Raw genomic sequence first — 24,112 nt, forward strand, 5'->3', positions numbered from 1 at the left:
AGAGAATACTATAAACACCTCTATGCAAATAAACTAGAAAATCTAGAAGAAATGGATAAATTCCTGGACACATACACCCTCCCAAGACTAAACCAAGAAGTCGAATCCCTGAATAGACCAATAACAAGCTCCAAAATTGAGGCCGTAATTAATAGCCTACCAACCACAAAAAGCCCAGGACCATACAAATTCACAGCTGAATTCTACCAGAGGTACAAAGAGGAGCTGGTACTATTCCTTCTGAAACTATTCCTAACAATAGCAACAGAGAGACTCCTCCCTAATCATTTTATGAGACCAGAATTATCCTGATACCGACACCTGGCAGAGACACAACAAAAAAAGAAAATTTCAGGCCAATATCCCTGATGAACATTAATGCGAAAATCCTCAATAAAATACTGGCAAACCGAATCCTGCAGCACATCAAAAAGCTTATCCACCATGATCAACTCGACTTCATCCCTGGGATACAAGGCTGGTTCAACATATGCAAGTCAAAAACATAATCTGGCCGGGCGCGGTGGCTCAAGCCTGTAATCCTAGCACTTTGGGAGGCCGAGACGGGCGGATCACGAGGTCAGGAGATCGAGACCATCCTGGCTAACACGGTGAAACCCCGTCTCTACTGAACAATACAAAAACTAGCCAGGCGTGGTGGCCGGTGCCTGTAGTCCCAGCTACCCGGGAGGCTGAGGCAGGAGAATGGCGTGAACCCGGGAGGTGGAGCTTGCAGTGAGCTGAGATCCAGCCACTGTACTCCAGCCTGGGTGACAGCGAGACTCCGTCTCAAAAAAAAAAAAAAAAAAACATAATCCATCACATAAACAGAACCAATGACAAAAACCACACGATTATCTCAATAGATGCAGAAAAGGCCTTTGATAAAATTCAACACCGCTTCAGGCTAAAAACACTCAATAAATTAGGTATTGATTGAACATATCTCAAAATAATAAAAGCTATTTATGGCAAACCCACAGCCAATATCATACTGAATGGGCAAAAGCTGGAAGCAATGCCTCTGAAAACTGGCACAAGACAAGGGCATACTATGCCCTCTCTCACCACTCCTATTCAACATAGTGTTGGAAGTTGTGGCCAGGGCAATCAGGTAAGAGTAAGAAATAAAGAGTATTCAAACAGGAAGGCAGGAAGTCAAATTGTCTCTGTTTGCAGATTACATGATTGCATATTTACAAAACCTCATTGTCTCAGCCCAAAAACTCCTAAGCTGATAAGCAACTTCAGCAAAATCTCAGGATACAAAATCAATATGCAAAAATCACAAGCATTCCTATATACAAATAATAGACAAACAGAGCCAAATCATGAGTGAACTCCCATTCACAATTGCTGCAAAGAGAATAAAATACCTAGGAATACAATTTACAAGGTATGTGAAGGACCTCTTCAAGAAGAACTATAAACCACTGCTCAGTGAAATAAAAGAGGACACAAATGAATGGAAGAACATTCCATGCTTATGGATAGGAATAATCAATATATTGAAAATGGCCATACTGCCCAAGGTAATTTATAGATTCAATGCCATCCCCATCAGGCTACTCTTTCTTCACAGAATTGGGAAAAAACTACTTTAAAGTTCATATGGAACCAAAAAAGAGTCCGCATTGCTGAGACAATTGTAAGCCAAAAGAATAAAGCTAGAGGCATCATGCTACCTGACTTCAAACTATACTACAAGGTTTCAGCAACCAAAACAGCATGCTACTGGTACCAAAACAGAGATATAGACCAATGCAACAGAACAGAGGCCTCAAAAATAACACCACACATCTACAACCATCTGATCTTTGACAAACCTGACAAAAATAAGCAATGAGGAAAGGATTCCCTATTTATTAAACGGTGTTGGGAAAATTGGCTAGTCATATGCAGAAAACTGAAACTGGACCCCTTCCTTACACCTTATAGAAAAATTAACTGAAGATGGATTAAGGACTTAAACGTAAGACCTAAAACCATAAAAATCCTAGAAGAAAACCTAGGCAATACCGTTCAGGACGTAGACATGGGTAAACACTTCATGACTAAAACACCAAAAACAATTGCAACAAAAACCAAAACTGACAAATGGGATCTAATTAAACTAAAGAGTTCTGCACAGCAAAAGAAACTATCATCAGAGTGAACAGGCAACCTACAGAACAGGAGAAAATGTTTGCAATCTATCCATCTGACACAGGGCTAATATCCAGAATCTACAAAGAACTTAAACAAATTTACAAGAAAAAAACAACATCAAAAAGCGGGCAAAGGATATGAAGACACTTCTCAAAAGAAGACATTTATGCGGCCAACATATGAAAAAAAAAGCTCAATCAAATCAAAACCACAACGAGATACCATCTCAGGCTAGTTGGAATGACAGCCATTAAAAAGTCAGGAAACAACAGATGCTGGAGAGGATATAGAGAAATAGGAATGCTTTTACACTGTTGGTGGGAGTGTAAATTAGTTCAACCACCATGGAAAGCAGTGTGGCGATTCCTCAAGGATCTAGAACCAGAAATAGCATTTGACCCAGCAACCCCATTACTGGGGATATACCCAAAGGATTATAAATCATTCTACTATAAAGACACATGCACATGTATGTTTATTGCAGCACTATTTACAATAGCAAAGACTTGGAACCAACCCAAATGCCCATCAATAATAGAGTGAATAAAGAAAATGTGGCACATATACACCATCGAATACCATGTAGCCATAAAAAAGAACGAGTTCATGCCCTTTGCAGGGACATGGATGAAGCTGGAAATCATCATTTTCAGCAAACTAACACAGGAACAGAAATACAAACACCACATGTTCTCACTCATAAGTGGCAGTCGAACAATGAGAATGCATTGACATAGGGAGGGTAACATCACACACCAGGGCCTGTCGGGCGCTGGGGGGCAAGGGGAGGCATAGCATTAGGAGAAATACTAATGCATGTGGGGCTTAAAACCTAGATAATGGGTTGATGGGTGCAGCAAACCATCATGGAACATGTATACCTATGTAAAAAACCTTCACGCTCTGCACATGTATCCCAGAACTTAAAGCATAATATATATACTTAATATAATATTTATACTTTATATATATATATAGTATGAAAGTAGTTTAGTCAAAACCCAGTCTTCATGATTGAGATCTGTAATCTAAAATCTGAATTTAAAATATTACTGTTAGCCAATAATTTTCTCCCTTTAAAAAAGTATGTATTTCCTATCTGTAACTGAACCAGACTAGAAGAAATGATGCACCTGCAGCAATAAACATCCCAGCATCCGAATTGTGGTTTTTCCACTTAGTCTGTGTATGGTATGCTGCTATAACAAAATCTGTAGTTAGGTAATTTATAAAGAACAGAAATTTAGGTTTTCACAGTTCTGGAACTGGGAAGTCTAAGATCAAGGCAACAGGAGGTTTGGTTGTCTGGGAAGGGCTGCTTTCTGCTTTTAAGATGGTACCTCATTGCTGTTTCTTCCAAAGGGCAGGAACACTGTGTCCTCACACACATCTATTCATTTAATTATTTGTTTATTTAATGAGTGCCCTGGTAAACTTCAGTGTTGACAAATCAGTTTCTTTTCTTTTCTCCTACTTTTTGTTTTCTTTTTTTAAGATATGGTCTCACTCTATCAACCAGGCTGGAGAGCAATGGTACAATCATGGCCCAATGCAGCCTTGACCTTCTGGGCTCAAGCAGTCCTCCCAACTCAGCCTCCAAAGTATCTGGGATTACAGGCATGTGACATCATGTCCAGCTAATTTTTTTTTTTTTGTAGAGACAGGGTCTGGCTATGTTGCCCAGGCTTGTCTCAAACTTGTAGGCTCAAACAGTCCTCCCACCTCAGCATTCCAAAGTGTTGAGATTATAGGTGTGAGCCACTGAGCCTGGCCTCTCTTACTATTTTTTAAGGACAAAGGCATTATTTAGTCACATGGGTGCACATTGGCTTATTTTGTATAACTTTATTGAGATTTGCTTCACATCCCATGCAACTTACCCATTTAAAATACATCATTCCATATTGTTTACTGAATTACAGAAATGTGTAACCATCACTACAATCTCCTATTTTTAAAGTATCTTTTTCTAGTATTATTTCAGCGTCATCTTTTTTTATATATTAAATACATTTTGATATGTTGAAAGTATTATTGATTTTGACACTCAAATTGTTCAATTTAGCCATTGTCCCTTTCCCCCAGGCCTGGCAACCACTGATCTACATTTTTTTGTTGTTGAGATGGAGTCTCTCTCAGTCGCCCAGGTTGAAGTGCAGTGGCATGATCTCGGCTCATTGCAAGCTCCACCTCCCGGGTTCATGCCTTTCTCCTGCCTCAGTCTCCCAACTAACTGGTACTACAGGCACCCGCCACCACACCCGGCTAATTTTTTGTATTTTTAGTAGAGATGGGGTTTCATTGTGTTAGCCAGGATGGTCTCGATCTCCTGACTTTGGCCTCCCAAAGTGCTGGGATTACAGGCTTGAGCCACCTCATCTGGCCTAATCTACTTTCTGTCTCTATGGATTTGCCTATTGTGGAGATTTCATATAAATGAAATTATATACTATGTTGCCTTTTGCATGAATTCTTTAACTTAGCATAATGTTTTCAAGGTTCATTCTGATTTGTAGCATGTATCAGTACTTCATTCCTTTTTATGGCTAATAGTTCATTATATAAATATGCCAGATTTTATGTATCCATTAATAAGTTGTTGAATATGTGGGTTGTTTCTCTTTTTTGACTATAATGAATAATGATATTATGAACATATGTGGGTATTTTTTTACATGGAAACATGTTTTCAGTTGAGTATATACCTAGGATAGGAATTGCTAAGTTGTATGACAATTGTATGTTAGCCCTTTTAAGGAACTACCAAAATGTTTTGCAAAGAGATCGTACCACTCTACAGCCCCACCAGCAATACATGAGGATCCCTACACATTCTCGCCAACACTTGTTATTGTCTTTTTTTTAATAGCCATCCTGGTGGATTTGATGTGTTATCTCACTGTGGGGTTTTGTTTGTTTTGTTTTATATTTTATTGCTTCTCCGTTGTTCCTGTAGATCACTGTGGCTTTGATATGCATTTCCCTAATGGTGTTGTACATCTTCTCTTGTGCCTACTCTCTATTTGCAAATGTTCTTTGTTGATTGAAAAGACTCAAATCCTTTGCTCATTTTTAATGGGGGTATTCGTATTTTAATTATTGAGTTTTAAGAGTTCTAGACACAAGTCCTTTGTCATACATATTATTTATAAACATGTTCTCCCATCCTGTTGTTCTCTATTAACTTTCTTGTTGATATTGTTTACAGCATAAAGTTTTATAAATTCTGATGTGTTCAAAAAAAAGAAGCGTTTCTGACATCATGATCAGTGGTCCAGCAACTTCTCAGACCACTGGGTCACATGGTCTCCCTCCTCCAACAGATTTCTCCTTCCATGCCAGGTGGGGCTGCCAGATTTAGCCAATAAAAATATGGCAACCCAATTAAATTTGAATTTCAGATAACTAACTTTTTTTTAGTATAAGTACATCCTAAGCAATGTTTAGGGCATATTGATACTTAAAAATTATTCATTGTTTATCTGAAAATCAAATTTAACTGGGTTGCCTGCATTTTATTTGGCAGCTCTAACTCCAGCCCTCTAACCCAGGGACAATGAACAGCATAAGTAAAGAGAAAGCTCTGAAGACTAAGACTTCAACACACATGTACTTTCTCTATGAAGTAATGAAAAGTAAATGGTATCTCTGGCATATCATTCACTATGAAAAGGATTCACAAATAGATGGCCCTTGGAGATGAAGTACTAGATGGTTCCCATTCCCTTCCTCACCACAGGCTACCCAGTTAGTTTACTCTTTGCCCTGAAGCAAGGCAAGGCTGGGATCCGGGTAACTCTCCGTGTGTGCATCCGTATGCATATGCATGCTTGAGGTAGAGAAGAAAGTGTTCCAAGGCCATTTCCTACTGTATTATTTGTAGTCAGTTTTTAGGACGTTCAGCTTTCTCAACCATAAGAAAGAAAATTACCTCATAGGGCTTCTGGCATCTCAAGTAAAATATTTTTGAAAGTGCTTGGTAAACCATGATACAGTAGAAAGTGCATGGGCTTTGGCATCAAATAGACCACAGAATGAATCTCAGTTCAGAGACTTATAAGCTGAGCAAATTATTTAAATCTCTGAATGAATTTCCTCATCTGTAAAGCAGGGATAACACCACCTACCTCCAACGCTGTTATCTGCAGAAATAATATATAAAAAGTTTCAGGAAGTAAGGAGGCACCACAGACAGTGTATGGGCCTATATGTTATGGGCTAAAGTTTTGGAACTTTGGGTAGTATAAAACTCAGTCTCTTTTCTTGCTCCAGGTTATTAAGTGCCTATGACTTGATTTTAATAAGATCAGGGTTTGATTCTATTCTTTTAAAAGTAATTAAAGCCAGCATAGATTTCTTTTTTTAAATTTGCCACTCAGACTGCAGGATCTGATGCCCTCATTAATGATTTCAAGAACTACTTAGAATGTATTAGAGCAGGGTGACCAGTTTAAATAATTTACAGTCTGCTTAGATTACTCTCTTATATCCAGGATGGAAAATAGCCCACATTCTCGTCTTGGAAGACCTGAGGCTGAGGGTATTTGATTTGAATAAATTAAGCAGGAAAAAAAATCTACATTAATTTGCAATGGAGTAATTGATATAGTAATATCTATTATTAATTTCCATTTGCAACTGGATTAACTATGTAAATATATACATGCCTTGCAGTGTGTCAGGATGATAGGATAGGTAGGGAAATGATTTCTGGTCCAGTCCGCCTGTACAGATTTCTTGAGAATGATGGCCTTAACTAGCAAGTTAACTATACAAAGCAATTACGTTGAGTTATGTTGAGTTACATTGAGTTACCATATTGTACAGACATGTTTAGCCATTAATTGGCTCATCCTCCTGCATCCAGTCCTCCTGAGTAAAAGGAATTTTGAAAAGCAGATTAAGAATGTATGTAAGAAGTATATTCCTTCAGTGGAATCTACCATAAAATGCAATCTTACAGAAAATCACACCTGACTTATGGCCAATGAATATTTTCTTTTTCAGGTTCCAATTTTGGACCACTTACCCATTTTAGTTTCTTTTTTAATCAGTTGCTTTTCATTCAACTCGGCAGGACAGCAAATGTAAACAATGTGTTCTGAACGTTCAGACGTGAAGGAATTAAAAAATAGGCAGCCACACCACCAAAACCTCAGTGAAAACTCTACAGAGAACCCTAGAGTACTCATTAGTCCTCTATGCCACTATCAAGTAATGCAGATTTCAGTCTCGGAAATGCCACTATGTGACTTGAGCCATTTACTTTTTCTACTTTGAGTCTTAGAGCCTTAATCTAGAAAGTGAGAAAAGTGAAGAATTTGGGGCCTACATTAGTTTGCTGGTGATGTCCAACCAAGTACCCCGACTGGGTGGCTTAAACAGCGGAAGTATGATTCCTCACCATTGCAGTGGCCACAAATCTGAGATCAAGGTGTCAGTAGGGTTGGTGTCTTCTGAGGCCTCTCACCTTAGCTTGCAGGTGGCTGCCTTTTCCTTCTGTCTTCACATGGTCTTTTCCCTGTGTGTGTCTGTATCCTAATCTCCAATTCTAACAGGATGCCAGTCATATCGGACTAGGGCCCACCCATGCGACCTCGTTTTATCTTAATGACCTACCTCCTGAAAAGTCCTATCTCCAAATACCAGTCAAGTTTCTGAGGTACTGGGGGTTAAGATTTCAACAAAGGAAAATTTTGCAGACACAATTCAGCTCATAACAGGGTCTGACTCACCCTTCTCTCCAGTATCAACTAACCTTGTGTTAGTCACTTGTTGCTGATGTAAACAAAGTACCAACACATCCATTCTTACAGTTCTTGTGGTCAGAAGTCTGACATCAAGCGGGCAAGATCAAGCATTGGCGTGGCTGTGTTCTCTCTGAAGGCTCTAGGGGAGAATCTACTTCCTTGCTTTTTAGAGGCCACACGCATTTGTTGGCTCATGGCCCCTTCTTCCATCTTCAAAGCCAGTAATATGGAACTGAGTCCTTTCCACTCTGCCATCTCCGATTCTTTCTTTCAGTTCCTTCTTCTACTTACGGGGTCCCTTGTCCTTACAGTGGACTGCCTCAAAACTGTATTTGTCTCTAAGAACTGCCATACAAATTACCACAAACGGGGCAGCTTTAAACAACAGAAATGCATTCTTTCCCTGTTCTAAGGCTAGAAGTTTATTTTATTTTTTAAAATTTCTTTTATAGAAGGCTAGAAGTTTAAAATCAAGGTGTTGGCAGGCCCAGGCGCTCTCTGAACACCCTAGAGGAGCATTCTTTCATGCCTCTTTCCAAGTTCTAGTGGCTGCCAGCAATTCTTGGCATTCTTTGCTTGTAGAAGCATCCCTCTAATCTATGTCTCCATCTGCACATAGAACTCTCTGTGTGCATGTGTTTCTACATCCGAATTCTCTTCCTATAGGAATATCAGTCATACTGGATTCAGGACTTTAGCCTGAATTTAGCCCAGTATGACCTCATCTTGCCATGTTTACATCTACAAAGGCCCTATTTTCAAATAAGGCCACATGCAGGTGGTTTCAGGTGGACATAAATCTGGAGGGAGATACTATTCAACCCAGTACAGAACCTCAATTCCATCTGCAGCCTTAATTCCCCTTAGTCATGCAATCTAATATATTCATAGGCTCCAGGGATTAGGAGATAGACATCTTGGGGACTGGGGTGGTCGAGGGATTCTTCTGCCTACTACAAATCTGATAAATAGATCAACACTTGCTGTATCTCCAAGAAACCTTTATATTTTGTCCAGCCTCCTATCGACAGTCCTCCTCTCACTAACCTCTGTTGTACAGTTTTGCAGTAAGAGATACAGCCATAATTAGCACCATGGGGAAATCACTCTCCTCAAGTAGACACTCATACTGTTACTGTTCAATGTATGAAACTGATCGCCAATCCATGATTCCTTAATGGTCTTTTTCTGTTTCTCTCCTGCTTCTCTCCTACTGCTCTGTGACACTGCTTCTCTCCTGCTGCTTCTCTCCTTCTGCTTCTCTCCTGCTGCACTGTGACACTCTTCACTCACCACCTCTATTTTTTTTCCCCCAAGACAAAGTCTTGCTCTGTCACCCAGGCTGGAGTACAGTGGTACAATCTTGGCTCAACACAATCTCTTCCTCCCAAGTTCAAGCGATTCTCGTGCCTCAGTCTCCCAAGTAGCTGAGACTATAGGTGCCCACCACCATGCCCAGCTAATTTTGGTATTTTTAGTAGAGATGGGGTTTCACCATGTTGGCCAGGTTGGTCTCGAACTCCTGACCTCAAGTGATCCACCCTCCTTGGCCCCCAAAGTGCTGGGATTACAGGTGTGAGCCACTGCGCCCAGTCAACACCTCCATTTTTGACATGGCAGAAGCTTTACTTAGTCAGTTCCCTGTGCATAGAATTTCTTTTTATTCCCACTTAAACTATTCTAATTGATCATGCAAAAACCATATATTTCAACTTTTTCTCCTTTAAACTTGTCCTAAGTAGGTAGTAGACAACCTAATTCTGACACACAATTCATGCATTCATTATCCATAGAAGCTGCCAGAAAATTGCCGCAACTTCTTTGACAGTCCTCCCATTGAGAGTTAGAGTCTATATCCCTTCCCCTTGAATCTGAGCGGCTGTATGATTGCTTTGATTAACAGAGTCATATGGAGGTGATCCGTATCACACTTCTGCCTGACTGACTATGACACTTCTGCCAGACTGAGTTGGAATGCTCTTTCTTATGAGGGCCTCTCTCAAAACATTCCCTCTTGGGCCTGAGTTCCATGCTTTGAGAAGCCCACATACAGAGGCCACATGTAGCTGATTAAGTCTCAAAGTCCCAGCTAAACTCATCTTCAGCCATCCCAGGGCAGGGGCCAGACATGTGAGTGAAAAGGTCTTAGAAGTGGATCCTCCAGCCCCCAGCTATGTGGGTCTTCCCAACGGAGGTTGTGAAGAAAATCTCCTTATTCAATATTTGATTTCTAAAAATGGCTTCCTTGGTCCCCTTCTGAGGAAGTCTCACTAACTTCTATAAAGATGCATTTCCTTTCTTTGTGGATAAATTTCAACTCGTTATGCTAAGTGAAGAAAGTCAAACTTAAAAGGGTACATACATATGCCATACGCGATTCCATCAATATGACATTTTAGAGCTGGTACATTTAATCTATGAGAACAGTCATTGCTTGGAGAGGTGTTTGTGATTATCTGAGAAGGGTCACAAAGGTGATAAGGAGTTGGAAATAGCCTATATCTTGATAAGGATGTGTTTTAGTCCATTTTCTGTTGCTTATAATAGAACATCTGAAACTGGGTAATTTATAAAGAAAAGGAATTTCTTACAGTTATGGAAGCTGAGAAGTCCGAGGTTAAGGAACCACATCTAGTAGGAGCCTCCCTGGTGGTGTGAACTCTCTGAAGTTCTGAGGTGGTGCAGGGTATCACCGGGCAGTGGGGCTGAGCATGCTAACATGCTAGCCCGGGTCTCTCTTCTTATAAAGCCACCAGTCCCACTCCCATAATGACCCATTAATCCATTAATCCATGAATAGCTTGATCCATTCATGAGGGCAGAGCTCTGATGATTCAATCATCTCTTAAAGACCCCACCTCTCAATACTGCCACATTAGGGATTACGTTTCCAACACATGACATTTGGTGGACTTATTCAAACTACAGCAGGCTGTACATTACATGGTGGGGGGGGGGGTGTCTACATTTTTAAAACAGATCAAATTATATTTTTTAAATCAGCATATTTCACTGTATATAAATTATCCTTCAATTTTAACCACTAAAAAGTATGTAATAGCCTGAAGTCTGAAGTATATAAAATATAAATGATTAACTTTTATAAAAATACAGTTAGCTTGTAAAGAGTTGGGAGTTTACATGGTTCCTTCTATTAGCACTGTGCCTCTTGGATTATCAACGGAAACTATGATTTACTGAGATAATTAATAGCTAAGAAATACAAATATTACCCTTTAAAATGTTTAAAAATGTCACTTTGCTTTTCAATCACAAATATAATTCCTGTTCATTGTATAAATGTTAAAAAACATAAAACAACTTAAAAGCAAAAAAATATGTGATCTCAGTCACAGCCTTTGGGATAAGCAAATGTCTATGTTTTATTAATATCAGTCCAGAAAACTGCAGGTGCAAATATTAGTGCAATGATACCACTACCTTCTTGCTATGTGCATATGTGTGAGTAGGGGGAGTGTATAGTCAAAGGTGTGTACATCAGCACAGCTCCGCAGCCCCGAGAATGCTGCCTAATTGGGAAACTAATTTCACTCCATCCCACTGTGATCTCTACTTCAAGGGCACTGATGATCATTTTATTATTTGGAATCTGACCCAATGAACCTTAACTGAACTTCACATTTACCCAACAATTTAGGGTTGATAGGTTTTTGTGTCATCCGTTCCTCTTTCACACAAGAAAAATAAAAATATTAAGCTACAATTTTAAGCATCTGGGGGATGAGAGTAAGGGTTGGGAATGACCTCATTGTACCTGGATGACTTCTCACACATTTCCTGTTAGTTCACCACATCAGCTACTCAATTCAACACTACTGTGCCTTAGCCAAGTTAATGTTGCATTGATCTTGATTTATGTGTCCTAATGGTCATTTATACAGATCATTCAGATAAGAAAGAAAATAATAATTAGTGAGCCCAGACACAAATATTTGATTTTCTAAAATTTTATAATTTACCTTACTGTAAGCCAGTAGCAACACCCTGCCTTAATGCCTGCCTGGTTTCTAAATATACACTCTGATATGAAAAATACTGGGTCTGCGATGTTAATACAAAATAGATGTGAGTGAAAAGGGATGCTGCTGTGAGAACATTGATGATGGAAACAAAAATTACTATTATAATAAGATGTCACCCATGGTTAACAGGTTAATAAAACACATCTCTTCATTTCAAATTGCATAAAGGCAGAACTTATTTGGATTCTTCCTCAGAATACTAGCAAACAGAGAGTGGGAAACAACATACTGATTTTTAAACTGCCCTTTTTATACGTAGTTCAGCTTCCATAAAATCCCTCTAAAATGTACTAGATCTAACTGATCCCTCATCTCCTGTGAAAAGACCAACCCTTTAAACAAAGACTGCTCAGATTTCTTATTTGTAAAGCGCACTAATAATACCTGCCCCACCGGATTGTGCTTAGAGCACATTAATGAATACAATTTATTCATAAAGTCTTTGTTGAGCCCCTCTACATGCGTGTCCTGTTCTCAGTGCTGAAGGTGTTGTGGTGAGCATGGCAGAGAAGATGCCATCTACATTCTAGAAAGCATGGATCAGTGAGAAATGTGGTTGTGAGTACATTAATGTGCTCTAAAAAACACTCTGCCTAAACTTTACATTCACATATACCCAGGGCCACACGAAAGAAGGCACTTGTGTTGACTTTGCACCGCTCCTGTTGGGTAATACCGCTTTGCAGTCTGACCCTCCTAGGTCCTTCACAACCAATGAATGCCTCCCTCCTTTGTGGCTCAGGTTAAATTTCATATTTGCCTAAGAAAAATATAGAATCTTGGGAAAGTTTAGCCTATTACAGACACTAAGGAGGAACAGTCTATCTGCTTCTTATTTCTGTTAAAACACACACAAACTGCAGTGTGGGCAGACAATGTTACCTTGGTGATTTCCTTCCCTCTGTTCTCAGCTAAAATTGTGCAAGGCTAATATGAGCACCTGAGTTCTACAAGAGAGGACACAATTTACACAGGGAAGACATTGGAGAGCAGAGGAAGGAATGGGGCCTTCCACAGGCTGAATGCTAACCAGATTAAAATGTGTGCAAGGAAATTACACTTATGCATTTTAATCTGAGGCGACTGAGCTGGTGCACATTTTCTTAGCTGAAAGGAATGGCAGAAATGAGCTCATCTGAGTAGTGTGGGGACAGTGGCCTTGCTCTTGCCTTCCCGCGCCATCCCCTTACGTTGCACAGTATCCTGCAGAGTGATCATTTTTCTCCCTCGTGGAAATAACGGTTGCTTAAAAGGGCCAGAAGGTACAGCTGATTCCAAGTGAAGCTGACTCAGACTGATGGAGGAAAATGAAGAGTAAATGCAATTTCATTTCAGGTTTCTGAAAGCTATTTACAAATGAGAGCAAAAAACACCATAGAAATCATGAGCAATGCAGTATGCAGTGTCTCCAAATAGATGATTAAGATGGAATGGATTCACTTAGTAACACCAACTGAATATTCAGGGACTGTCAGGGAGCCAGCCTGGAGGAGCTGCGATGCTGCCAAGCCGAGTGGGCCTGTGTGCCCTGGAAGAGGAGGGGTCTCTCTGCCTCTCCTCTTGGGTATTTAGTGGTGATGCTGGGCTCCCAGCTTTGAAGCTTCCTAATTCAGGCTTTGATTTGGAGGCTCTGCACTAGCCCCTAAAGGCATGAGCCTCTGCATTCCAGAAATCTGATGTCACCCAGGCACAGTTGTGTAGGGTTTTTTTTTTTTTTGTGAACCTTCCTTGAGCATTCTGGCTGCTATACCTGGGAGGTAGGGGAGCTTTTCTATGCCTGTCTTCTCTATGATTATGTGAAAGCTCCTAATTCCAAAAGATTTCATCTACCCAGTAACAACCACCAACCCGCTTCCTTCTACTGTTCAACTTATTCCTGTGCTTCCTTAACGCTGAGATGCACATTATTTTCCGCTTTAAAACTCTGAAATTGAGGTAGATCTTACAACTGATATTGCCAACTGATACCTTGAAATCTATATTGTGGTATTTCTTTCCCACTCTTTTTTTCTAAACAGGGGCGATTGAATAATTACAGTATCCTGGTCAGGAAAAATGAAACTCTGCCTCCAGCCTCTAAAGGCCACAAAGAATGAAACTGACAGAAGTGAGTAGGAAGAGAGTGCCCAGGGCTCAACCCTGATCGTTCTGGGTCAAGTAGCCAAGACAAGTGGAGGTCAAGCAGATGGGGCCCTCAGACCTCTAACGGATGATCCATGCTGGCTCTGCCAATCTGTGACCACATGGTAATTGTCTTAGAATAAGGGAATCACCCACATTTGTCCCTGATCTTTGTATTGGTTTGTTTTAGCTTTAGCCATCATAGCTATACTAAAAGAAAAAGGGTCTTTTTCTACACAAGAGTGGTGACAGGAGCACTTCCCATGTTTACCTTTTAATGTTGCTTTTAAATATGTGCCCCCAGATGTCTAACATGCAAATTCTTCCTGCTGTATAATGTGCCTGAAGCACTGGGTTTGCCATGTGCCCCCTCAAAGGAGCCCAACATCCACATGCCCACCTCCCCATCAGCCCAGCAACGTCTGTGTCCTTCCGCCCCTTCTTTCAGGGTTCTGTTAAGTGATTAAAGCCACTTTAATGGAAATAAATTTAGGCAAAAAGGTTAATGGATCATAATATCCGCTTTACTGGGGTATTGGTATTTTAAAGGGTTCTTTGAGAAGCACAGCATCTTAATTAAATAATTGACTTTGAATTGAAGGATTTTTCAGGATGCAAGGAAGGATATTTAGGGCAAGAAGGATTTCAAGTACCCGTCGAATCCTATCATGTGGGCACCCACACACTCTGCCTGAGCCCAAAGGGTCTGGGCATCAAGAAATTTAAAAAGCTACTTCTTTGCTCCTGGAATTTTTATCACAGCTTTGGGGATCCTAATAAGAGTAAAAAAAACACACAAAAAAGAAAGAAACCAGTTTCATTTGCAAATTAGTTGTTAATGAACACTTTAGTCTTCTTTCATGATGACACAGGCTGAGGGTATTGACTCAATCTAGGTTCTCCTCAGCTTAATGGGAGTATTTGACTAGTCTCTGTAACAGATTCATCAAAACAAACATTTATTCTGCTACTATATGAGAGACACTCTGACAGCCACTGGGAGAGATTAAGGACTATATAAGGCATGGTCACTGCTTTTCAAGGCCTCACTATCTAGCTGGAGAGAAAAACTCATACAAACCAGACGGAGAGCTAAATGACAGACTGAACACAATGACACACGGATGACACAATGGAAATGAATCAGCAAGTGCAGGATTGAGTAATTCAGGAGAAACAGTTTGCATAAAAAGCCCTTGGATGAACTGAATCTGAAGGATGGTATTTGGGTGACCTGTTCTCTTTATTCTCCTGGCGCCTTCATCTTCTTTGGAGAATTTTCCTCTTTCCATTCCATCTGGTTGTGCAGGCTGTGAGTCCCACACGGTATGACACCTGATTCGGCTTAGAGCAGTCAGGATTCTTCACCCCTCTGATATAAAGAATGGCTCCAAGTAAACACATGACTCAACCTGGGCCAGTTGGAGCCCTTCCCTGCACTGACTGATTCACACACAGGGAGGAGCTGTCCTCTTCTCTTGGGATCTCTAAACTGGGGGCTGCGAAGATGCAATTGTTAAATGACATTCCTTTCTCATGGAGAAAGCTTCCCTACACAGTGAAGCTAAAATTCAGGAGAAAGTAGAAATGAGAGAAGAAACAGGGATGTTCCTGACATCTTTTGAGCACTTACAGGTAGGTCCACCTTCTAGTTTTATAAGCCAATCAATCCCCTCCACATCTTATTCTTCAGACACTTCTATCCACCTTACTTCTGGAGCTCAGTTGTCTTCATGTTAGTCCACTTGATGTGTTCTCAAAGAATCACTAGTGTTTGGTTCTTTTTTTTCCCAGTCTTTCATCTCTGTATTAATTTTGTGTAGTTTCTATTGTTATGTATTCAAACTCGCTGATCTTTTCTTCTGCAGTGTTTAATCTGCAAGAATCCCATCAAATTTTCTTTTCAGATATTACTTTTTTAATATTCAGAAGTTCTTTTTGAATCTTTTAAAAATATACATATCCCATTTCTCCTCTCAACATGTTTGCGTTTTTCCCTATACCTTGAATATATGGAGCATATTTATAGTAGCTATTTTTAAATCCTTGTGTGCTAATAATATCATATCTGAAATTTCCAGGTCTATTTCTTTTGAATGAACTTTTTTTCTGATTATAAATCATATTTTCCTACTTCTTTACATGCCTGGTAATTTTTAGTAAGTGGTAAATCTTGTACATTTAATATTGTTGGACTTTGGCATAGAGCTAATTTACTTGGGATCAAGTTTGATTCTTTCAATACTTTCTTTTAAGCCTTGGTAGGGCAAATCTAGAGTAGCCTTTTGTTTAGGGCTAATTTAGCCCAATTATTCAGGCAACATCTTCCTTGAATTCTAGGAATTCTTCTGTCTACTGCTTTCTCTCCCAGCCTCAGAGAGTCCTATACCTGTACTTGCACTTGATATTCAGCCTCACGGAGCCCTGCACCTGTACTTGATATTCAGCCTCATAAAGGAAAAACTTCAGCTGAATTAAATTTAAAATGGTTTAATTGAGCCATGAGCAATTCGCGAATCAGGCAGCCTCCTGAGCCACAGCAGCCTCAGAGACTCCTGTGTAGCCACGTGGTGAAAGAAGATTTATGGACAGAAAAAGGAAAGTGACCTATAGAAAATGGAAGTGAGGGACAGAAACAGCCGGATTGGCTACAGCTCCACATTTGCCTTATTTGAACATGATTTGAACAGTTAGCTACATGTGATTGGCCAAAACTTGGTGATTGGCACAAGGGTAGGGTACAGTCTGTTTACACCTCCACTGGTGATAGTTCACGGTGTACAGAGAAACGTTTAAGCCAAACTTAAAATATGTAAGGAGGCAGCTTTAGGCTAAACTTGATTTAAAAAGGCAAAGATTCCAGAGAACCCTGAAGATTTCCAGAGCATGTCCTCTCTTTCTCTGTGTAAATGTATGTGTAGCTTTCTCTGCTCTAGGATTCTGTAAATACTGAAAATTCTAGCTGCCTGAATTCTGAAGTCTACCTCCTAGACTCAGTGAGACCACTGGGCTTGGTTTGGGTTCCTGCCCTGTACTATGCATCGAAACTGCCTTCGAACCTGGGCAATTATAGGACTCAGTACCTTTCCTTCCCTTCTCTTGGAGTCACAGTCCTGTGCTGCCTCTTGTTAGGTGTTTGAAAGTTGTTATGTTCTATATGTTGTTTGGTTTTCTAGTTGGGTATGGTGGAAGGCAAATCTCAGAGCACTTAATCTTTCATGGATAAAATCAGAACTCCCAAACTCTAACTTTTTAAGTACTTTTTATCAAAACTTTTTTCTTCAGAAACAATCTATAATTTATACTTAGAAAAAAATAAGATTGTGTCCAGATATTAACTAGTTTATGCTTATCCCACCCGATTCCTTATTAATATGCCACATCTCCCCACTTTCCTACTTGAACTGATCTCAGGAGCCTCAAGTTATGAAACTTGGTTCATCTGTCAAATGAGGATAATAAAAGTATTCACAGCTTGTGGTGAACATCAAATGAGATAAGTTATATAAAGCCTGGAATATAATGATTGTTCTGCAAAGGGCAACTATTAGTACTACTGAATGAATCATAGAAAGTGGAAATACTGATTTAGTTGAGTGAGACGGTAAGATTAGTGGATCCATTTCTCTAAAAACAAACATGGACAATAACACACAAACACATTTTCAGCATAGTTTCATTTGGTGACAACTTTCAGTCCAACAGACCTTGTTAACTTCTTTACAAAAGTTCCTCAAGAGTTCAAAGGTTCACTGAAAATGCATACCATTCAGTATTTTACGTTCTGTAAATCAGATTTTAAAATAATAATTAAAACTAAATATGAATTGCATAATTGTTATTGAAAAATGATGCCATAAAAGCAACCAGTTCTGGTCATCTGAGTCCTAGGGATGTCGGAGTCTCAGAAGAGAGAGCATGGGAGGAAGGAATGGTTAGGTTGGTCTTGAAATTGAATGATAATTACAAAATTTGCACATCTCCTAAATCCTGAAAACAGAAGTAATAAAACTTGGTGTCTGTCTTTTATAAATATTAAAATGAATTAATTATCTGTGGAACATTTTGTTCTGGATTTTGATTTCAAGATACCATTGCTCTCATTTTAAAATAGCATTCCCATCAGATATTTGTATTGCTGGATCACTATTCCTCACTCAGGAAATGATCAGTCTCTTAAATATTCAGGCCTTTTTATTCCTTTACAGAGCAAAGATTTACTAAGTATCTGTATACTCCAGATACCCTGCTCAGTTCTTTCACATGCTAGATTATTTACATTGTTTTCTTACAACATAGATAATCATTGCCATTTTATAGTTAAGGAAATTGGGGCCAAGAGAGGGGTTATGCTTTACATAAAATCACACAGCTAGTAAGTAAAATTTCTAGAGAAATAGGACTGAGCTATTTATCCTCAAGGAACCCTTTCCTTCAGTTTTAAAAAATCTATTAAAAAATGAGAATGATGCCTCAGTCTCAAAAAGACCATGAAAACACTGGCTATAGTGGTAGATGGATGCCTTTATCAACTGTAAGAGAAATGGCAATGATGCTGCCAGTCCCCGGTGAGCTGAGATCTGTGAATTCACCCGGCATCTGATCCCAGGAAGATGACCTCAGGGGGTACTATGCTGCTTCTTCAAGAAGACTTCTGAAATTTGTCCCAGTGTCTAAGGAATTAAAATGTGCTTTAAAGAAAGGGTACAATTGAAGCATTTTACTTCCTATTTTGCTTCTGTCTATTTGCTCAAGAATTCTCCATAGAGGCGTGAACAAAGAATTTACTACAGGGTTTATATATTCATGCAAATAACATTATTTCTCTAGAAGACTACACTCTTTGTTCTTTCAGATGCTGGAACATTTGTTTTCTCTTCTACTTGGTTTAAAAGGATTTTGAGGCAAATACATGGCAGCAAATATTCTGTAGGCGTCCCAAGCTCTTCCTTATACACTGAGTAAGAAAAAAACTGTGCTCCTAAACTTGGGTTCCCTGTTGCTTCCAGCAGGTGTAGGATTTGCCACTGCCAGAGACAAAACAGCTGTGCAGCATGAGTTCCTGCCAGAGAGATATACATTCTGCCTTTGGCCAAAGTGCTTTGAATTCACTGGGTGCTTTATGATCAGCTTTTCTGATTCTACAACTGTAAACTGTGATTTCATCAGCTTTTGTTTTGTCTTGTTTTCCCTTCTGATTTAGTTGAGGGGAAAACTCTTTTATCCCCCTTGATATGGCTTAGCATAATGGTTTTTGGTACACTGAGGAAGTTTAAAGTAATAGCTGAAAAGATTTCAGGTGTTGATGCCATCAGGGTGTTCTGAGAGGAACTGATGAGGGAGCAGGGAGCCTGGAAATAGCCCTCCCCTGAAATCATCCCCCAGGACTGCCCCTTGGTTGCCTGAGCTGTGCTGGAGTGGAAGATCTCATTATGTGGAGGAATCCCTGTATCTGGAGGGATTCTCTGGAGGTAGATCTGTGACCAAAACCACTCAAAGTAGAAACACACAAACTTATGCCTTCTTTCTCTATTTGTCTTAGTCCATCTGTGCTGTTTTAACAAAATATCAGAAACTAGGTAATTTATAAAGAACAGAAATTTATTTCTTACGGTTCTGGAGGCTGGGAAATCCAATATCAAGGTGCCAGCAGGTTTTGTGTCTGGCGAGGGTCCAGTCTCTGCTTCCAATATGGCACCTGAACACTGTGTCCTCGCCTGGTGGCAGGTAAAAGAACAAAGACGGGAGAATGTTGTGTCCTCACATGAAGGAACAGCAGGAGAGCAAAGAAGGTCCTACACAAGTTCCCTCCAGACTTTTTATAATGCACTAATCCATTCATGAGGGCAGATGCCTCATGACTTAATCACCTCCCAAGTGGCCTCATCTCTTAATATCACCACAGTGGGGATTAAGTTTCAGCATGAATTTTGAAAAGGGCACATTCAAACCATAGCACTATTGGAGGAAGTCAGCAAATACGTTTTTATAAAATAAGCGCACATTTTTCTTTATCCTTTATAAATTCTGATTCTGCCTGTGCCATGATAAATGATGCCACTGATACCCTCATGGACTCCCATGGACTCACTTAGCCCACAGACATCCTCTTTCTTTCTATGGTAGACTCTGGAGGCTGTGCTACATTAAAGATATAGCCCATTGCTTTTTCTGTATGTAGAGTGCAAGTGCCTTTCCTGAACCACTATTGAATGAACATGAATGCTCCTCTTACCACTCTAGCCATTCCTTTTCAGTCTCCTTTGCTGGTTCAGCCCCATCTCTCTGACCTCTAAATACAGGAATTCTCCTGGGCTCGGTCTTTGGCCTTGTTTTCTTCTCTATCTACACTCATTGCATTGTTGACCTGATCCATCCTCAGGGCTCTGAAGACCACTTAAATAGTGAAGCTTCACAGATTAGTATCTTTAGGAGGAAGCTTTTTCATGAACATCAGACTGATATGTTCAATTACTTACTCACATCTCCACTTGGATGTCTAACACCCAAACCCTAACATATACAAAGCTAAGTTCCTGATATTTTTCCCGACCTTTGCTCCTGTAATCCTCTGCATCTCAGTAAAAGTCACACATGTTCTTCTAGATGCTCAGGTCAAAAGTAGTTAAGACTGACACTATCTTTCTCACACACCCCACATATTATAAGCCATCAGAAAATCCTGACAACTTAGTCTACAAAATGTATCCACAGCCTCAACACTTCTTACCAGCTCTACTGCTCCCACCTTAGTCAAGCAACCATCATCTCTCGCTTGAATAAGCATACAGCCTCTTAGGTTATCTCCATTTTTGTCTATGTCGTTTTTCCAAAACACAGCAACAAGAGCAATCTTATTAAAAGGTCAACTAAATCATGCCACTCCTTAGCTCAAAATCTTCTGATGGCTTCTGATCTCATGCAGAGTAACATCCAAAGCCCTTTCCATGAGCTAGAGGGTCCTACACAGTCTGCTCTCTTTTCTCCCCATTGCATTTCTGATCTTTTCCCCTACTACTCCTGTTATTCTCTCCATCTCCCTCTCCCTCTGTTCCAGTCCATTAGCCTGTCCTGCTCACTATTTCCACTTCAGAGTCATTGCACTTGTCTTTCTCTCTGCCTGCAATGCTGTTCCCCACGTATCATAATGGCTCCAAGTCCTTGCCCCAAGACTTTATTCACATGTCAGCTCACATGGAAATAAAGACCAACCAAATTAGAACAGGCCACACCTATTTACTCAGAGCTTGCTAGAGCAATGAGGTTAGCCACCATCAACCTTGAGTTCTTCCATTTTGGCAGGAACTCAAAGGCAGGCAGAGAATGGGAAAGCTTAGTAGTGGAAAAAAGGGAAGGCTTTGCATACACCGTGATTGGAGGCCGCTGGTGTGGGGAAGCTGTAGGCAGGCTAACTAGAAGTGGGGCTTCCTATGGGATTGGTTAGAGATGCATGTTTGGCTTTCTCTGATTTGTCCTACGTTGGAAGGGGGGGAAAATCAGGAAAACTGTCATTTATTAATCAAGTCCTAGCCATGTGGGGATGATGATTACAGGAGTTATTGTTCAGCTTCCTGGATTGTTATCAAAGATAGTAGTCTGACTTCTTATAACTCTGACTCATAGGTTGCAGGCCGGCTTCCTGGGCTGTTTATTGTAGATGTAGATACTGGGGTTGTTTTTCTGGGCAGCTTGCTGCAGGTTGTGGCCCTGAGTTCTAGTTTTTTATGTGGTCTGACCACTGTCCATCTGTATATTCAGTCTTTTACTTCTCAGGGAGGCGTTCTCTGACAAGCTCACCTAAAATGCCAACTCTCCCCGACTCCCTTCCTTTGTGTTTCTCCTTAATAGTAGTCACTATCTGTATACCTCATATTTTTCTTATTTATCTATTTATTGTATGCCTCTCCTACTAGAATATAAACTACTTGAGAAAGGGAATTGGGGCTCTTTTAAAAATTATTGTATTCTAATACCTAGACCAGGTCTATCTGGCCCATTATAGAAAGTCATTGACTACTGCTGAATAAAGCAATGAAATATTTATTAAGAATCTATTATTAAGGAGGAGCTACACTAGTTAATAACTTTACCATTGAGAAATCTGACAGTTACCACGTTAACCAAGTGATCAAGATTAATGTCACCAGGAATGAGTCATACCGATATCATGTATTTCTTGATATTAAGTGATGAGATCACCACATGTTTTCTGTGATTTTCTTCCCCCAAACCCACAGTTACAATCTAATTATAAGAAAAACATCAAACAAATCCAAATTGTGGCACTTTCTGCAAAATACCTAGCCAGTCCATCCAGTACTCTTCAGAGGTGTCAAAGTCATGGAAAACAAGAAAAGACAGAGAAAGTATCACAGATTGGAGAAGACAATTAAATGCAATGTGGTGTCCTGGGCTAGATTTTGTAAACGAAAAATGGCACAGTTTTTCCATGGAACACTGATGAAGTCCAAACAAAATCTATATAATATTGGTTAATAATATATTGTTGGTTAATAATATATTATACTAGTGTTAATTTCTTACTGTTGATCACTGTGTCATGGTTATGTAAGATATGAATATCAGGAAAAGCTGAAAGAATGGTATATAGAAACTGTACTACTTTTACAATATTCTATAAATCTAAAATTATTTCAAAATGAAAGATTTTTTTAAATAAAAATATTTGAATGAGAGAAAAAGGAGTTACATTAGGAACTGGTGGGGGTATTTCAACTCCACAGAACCATTCCAAATGCATTTATTAAACATCACAATGCACTGAGCATTGTTGAAAATGCTAGTGATGAAATATCAAATAAAATTGAGGACAGAAAGAAGGCCACTATATGCTAAAACTGCAATGATTGGCAACTGGGCAAGAAAAGGCAGAGGCAGAGAGTTTAAATGTATAGAGACAACTGGGTATAAGTAGGGTCAGTATCAGGAGAGCCTTCTTAAAGAAGATACAATTCTTGGGCTGATTCATAAGAGATGAGTGTTTACTTCATGAGGAGCTTGATTGGATGAAGGGAGTTGGAAGAGCATGGTGGACAGTACAGAAGCCCAGAGGTAGGCAAGACAGCTTCACCCAGGAAGCATACAAAAGTGAGTGCAGAATACCTCTGACACAGCAAAGTCCTCTACCAAGCCACACTGATTTCTCAAGAGATATTTTCTCTGTTTGCTATACAACTTTAAAATTGATGTTTTAGTCTTTTTTAAATTTTGAATTAAACCAATATACTCAGATCTCATCTTTAAAGACGACATGTGTCTAAAAGAATTACAATTACTCTTAAATTTTGAAGTGTTTGTTCATAATTTAAAACTAGCTCATAGTTTAAAACCTTATTGTGTTCAGATGGTATTTAATCTTTTGAATGACATTACTGAGGGGCTATTTAGGAAACTTTCCAGTGCCGAGAGAGTGAAGTGATATATTTTCTCGAATGGCATTTTTGAATGTGTGGAGTGATTATAAATTCTGCTGGTTTGTGGTCCCTGGAGCCACTGAAATCTGGTCTGAAGTGTACTGTAAGTATATATTTTAATTTTTTTGTATAATGTCATATTGTGACATCCTGAAAAACCTTTCTGGCTGAGGAGAGACCGCCCTTCCTGGGACCAGCCAATTTTTAAAGATAACAAATAACCTAGCCAGGAGTATGTCTTTGATATGCAAACTAATCAATCTAGAACCATACCTACTCTATCTGGTTTACCCACCCCAGGAGGCAATATTCCTCTGACTTGATCATCCCAGAGCCAGGTGCCAGGCAACCACAGACCACCGCTATAGCTCAAAGCCCACCAGAACAACCAGTTATTCAAACAAGCCAATCCTAGACTGTTTGCCCTGCCACAACTTGCATTTCTTTCAGAAACTACAAACTGTGCCCTATACCTTCAGAAACTACAAACTGTGGCCTATACCTTCCCCCTTGCTCCTATTTTCTGCATCCTGAGCACCATGGTGTTTTTCCCATGTGGCCATGTCTGGTGCATGCTGTGCCTCTTGTTTAGAGGGGAACTGTTTTGAAACCCTTC

The sequence above is a fragment of the Colobus angolensis genome, unplaced genomic scaffold, assembly GCF_000951035.1.
Source record: "Colobus angolensis palliatus isolate OR3802 unplaced genomic scaffold, Cang.pa_1.0 Scaffold214, whole genome shotgun sequence".
Lineage (NCBI taxonomy): Eukaryota > Metazoa > Chordata > Mammalia > Primates > Cercopithecidae > Colobus > Colobus angolensis.